Genomic DNA, 4,092 nt, shown 5'->3' with positions numbered 1-4,092 from the left:
TCAACATCCTAAGAGAAATAAGAATAATTCAACTTAGGTTTCTGCAGTCAAATGGGTATCCAAGTATTGAGTAAAAGAAACATTTTAAAACACGGATGATCTCGAAAAATTACTTCTGAACTGTATTTTATCATAAGCTCCATCCATTGTAACAATTGAAATCAAGAGTTTAAAAAAAGACCTGGGATCTGTGAAATGGACTGTGCCGCAGAAGGGGCAGAGGTGCGCCCTGGTTCCTGCTGTCCTGAGTCCAGAGCTGCCCCAGCCCAGCTCCAGATTGGAGCAGGAGGACACAGGGAGGGAGCTTGCCAGGAAATAGGCCATACCTGATGCACACAAGTGCTTCAGAAAGAGTGTTTAGCAATTTCAAAGTAGTTTTGGAAAGTCAGGGAAAATTATGTTAGAGTGACATAGAATGATCAAATGAACAGAAGGCAACTAATAAACCCAGCATAATTGAATGTAACAAAAAATAGTATAGCATATGACTCATATCAAAAAATGCACTGTTAGGGACGGGGATTTAGCTCAATGGCTCGGTGGCCTGCCTTGCAAGCGCAAGGACCCAAGTTCAATCCCCAGTACAAAAAAAAAAAAAAAAAGCACTGTTCTGAGGGTGCAGAAGATAGAAATCAGATGGAGAACTAAAAGTAGAAGTTCCATTTGACCCAGCTATACCTCTTCTTGGTATCTACCCAAAAGAATTGAAAGCATCTTACCACAGTGATATATGTACACCCATGTTTATACCCAAATGCCCATCAACCAAGTGGGTAAAGAAGATGTGGTTTTTGCATACAGTGGAGTTCTACTCTACCATAAAGAAGGATGAGCTTCAGACATTTATAGCTAAATGGATGGATCTTGAGACCATACTCTTGAGTGAAATAAATCGGACACACATGTTTAAATACTGCATTGTTTCTCTGGTGTGAAAAACCTAACATGGATATAAGGACTAAAATGTATACTAGATATTGGGAAATATGAAGAAAATGTTCAAATGGCAAGGACAAAAGAGGAGGGGGGAGGGAAAGGAAAGAAAGGACAAAAAATGAAAAGAAAAAAACAGAAACAAAGCTTTTGTACATAGGGAAGGGAGGGGGTACTGGGATAAAATAAAATAATTTTAAAAAACAAAGAAACCAGATGAGAATAGTATCGGAGGTCAATTCTCAAACTCCAGATGACAAGTATGTAGGTACAAATAAGGAAATAGCAGCAGGAGTATGTTATTCAAGCTGAGGGAGGCCTGCTGTGTGAAATCAAAACCCTACAATTGTCCTTTTATAGTATTGAGAGTCTTTAAAAAAAAATTGAGACATGGTCTCACTATGCAATTCAGGCTGGCCTCAAACTTGCAGTGATTCTCCTGGCTAAGCCTCCCGGGTGCTGAGATTATAGGTGTGTGCCACCACATGAGGCAACAGTTTTTAAATTTGAGCTGCAACTTACTTCCCTGTCTCCATTTCCCTGGCTGTGCCACAGGCCTATCCAGAGCTCAGACAAGCAGAGGTTTTACTGGATTTCTAAACTAACAAGTTAGAGTTTCAGGGTTTCATGGCTGCTGGTGAAGGACAAGACTCAAAAGACAGTATTTTTCACAGTGCTGGCAAGGAGCCAGATTCTTCAGGCACCAGGCCCCACGAGTGGCCCAGATGGTACCTGGTGGTGCCAAAGAACAGGAACCCCAAGTGTAGGGCACCCCATGAGCACGCCAGGTATCGCTTCCAAGAAGACACAATCTCCATCTCCAAAGCCATTCTCTCTACAAATACTCTTGAAAAATAACTCACAACAAAGCATGGCCGTGGCTCCCAGGCATGATGGGAAATGCAGGTTTGAGTTTTGTGTGACACAGAGCCCCTAAGTCCCTCAGGATTCCTTGGGTGTTTGCAACTCTTGGTTGTAAGGAGTTGGTGCTTAGTGGTTTCCAGGTAGCTTCAGGCTGGTGTCTGAAGACCAAGCCTGGAACTTTCAACACTACACCCACTTCTGGGGAGACAAGAGGGCTTCTACGGTGATGAGTCTTCATAAAGATCTCTCATGACAGGGTTCAGAGAAAAACTGAGGTGCCAGAAGCTGGATCATCCCAAAGGCAAAGAAGCTCTGAACACCGCCCACCACATCCCAGTCTTCCTATTTCTTCCCCTTCTCTGGAGGGTATATTGTTACTGGAAAAGTGGGACAGAGGAGGGAGGGTTCGAGCAAGTTTATTTAAAAGATATCAAAGCAGTCGGGCATGGTGGCACATGCCAGTAATCCCAGCACTCATGAAGCTGAGGCAGGAGGATGGCTGGGAGTTCGAGACCAGCCTGGGCTACACAGTGAATTCCAGAGCTGTCTGAACTATATAACAAAAACAAACAAAGATATCAAAGCAAAGAAGTAGAAGGTATGAAGGTATGAAAGTATGAAGGCATGGAAGTAGAGCTCCCGCTAGCTGGGAGAGAGTCCCGAGTTTTTAAGGGGTTTAGACAGGAGCTTGCTGGATAAGCCATGCACAGGAGACTACATGCTTTTCAGGATCCAATCTACCAACGTTCAGGCAGCACCTATGTGTGACCGAGCCCCTGGCCCCGGGAGGCCCCTGACAGCTGGAGGATGAGCAGTTTGTGTGTGAGGCCTGCAGAGCCCTGACTTCCACCTGGACCGCTGTCCTTACTGCCTGGTAGATTCCAGCTCCTGTGTCAATACCCCCTGTCATAGCTGGTAAGTGTAAATAGTGCGTTCTAGAGTTCAGGGAGCTCCGCCAGCAAGTTAGCAAACCTGGGGAGGGTGTCTCTGACCGTCTCCAGCTGGTCAGTCACAAGCGCAGGAAGCCTGGGACTGAAGTCGGCTCGATGTCGGGACTGAGTTGTTGAACACCCATTTGGTGCCCATGGAGAATCAGAAAACCGGTTGTTGGTGATAACAACAGTCCAGAGACTCATTCACAGGACATGCAGGAGCTGGGAGACCCAGGGAAAGTTCTCTGCGAGGTGAGCACAGGGTGCTGACCTTCCTTGTCCTGCTTGATGAAATTCTCCAGTGTCTTTATCCTATACATCTGGGGCCTTTTTCAAAGCTAAGCACAAATATCTCATTGTAGCAAGGATTTGCTCAATCTCGACAATAGGCCATTAAAGCCGGTGAGGCCCTGAGGACCCGGCAGAACCTTACTTCCGTGGGCCAGGGCCCCTCTGTCACACCCCACACTCTCTCCACATCTTCCCTGAGTGTGCACCCTGAGAATGAGCGGGAGAGGCAGGGCAGGCTTCCAGGAATACAGAGAAACAACTTCCAGGAGAGGGTTCCTGGGGGCGCGGCAGGTACAGGGTGGGGCAAGGGCCAGGGCCTCTCTGGGGTGCTCTCCTCGGCTACTCTGTGGGGTTCCAGCGGGAAATAAGTGCTGAGAGGCTGGAGGGTGAAACCAGGCGGGATCCGCCCTGAGTTACAAGACTCCGGGCTTGCGGTCCACGTTTGTGATTTGGAAGTGCATGCCAGAAGGCTCATGTCACTAACATGGGACTCTCTCCAGCCATCTTCCTGTGAAGGGCCTGGTTTCCTTCTTCGTGGCTGAATACCATTGTACTGCATATTACACTTTCTCTCTCCACATATCTGTTAGCCCCTGGGATGTTTCGGTACCTTAGCTGCTTTTTTGCCAAAGTAAACATGCCAAAGCACCTACCTAACGATCGTGTACTCACACTAAACGAGGGTGTGTCACAAACACACCCAACAACCAAGTTCACAGAGTGTTGTATCCACCTGACCTGGGCGTGTGGATGAATACGGGTCAGAGGGGGTCGGATTTGAGCTTGGCAGGATGATGAAACTATCCACACTGGAGCCTAATCCAGGACTCTGGATCAATCAGCCACGCTACCTCGCGCTGGAGCGATCTGTTCCCGTCTTCCCCGCTGCAAAGGTTGCTGCCTGCCTGCACTTCTCCCCGACCCCAGACCCCAGCCCCAGAGCTCGCTAGGGTCCACAAGTGCTCCGTGGGTCGGACGTCCGCCCCACGTCCCCACGCGAGCCCGAGCCAGGCCTGACCGGGATCAACCGGGGCACGGACTCGAACCGGCTAGACGGGAGGAGGATTCTGGG

Source organism: Fukomys damarensis, unplaced genomic scaffold (assembly GCF_012274545.1).
Source record: "Fukomys damarensis isolate Sample0158 unplaced genomic scaffold, DMR_v1.0_HiC HiC_scaffold_10, whole genome shotgun sequence".
NCBI classification, from domain to species: Eukaryota; Metazoa; Chordata; class Mammalia; order Rodentia; family Bathyergidae; genus Fukomys; species Fukomys damarensis.
The sequence above is the reverse complement of the archived record's forward strand: the minus strand, read 5'-3'. Positions refer to the sequence as shown.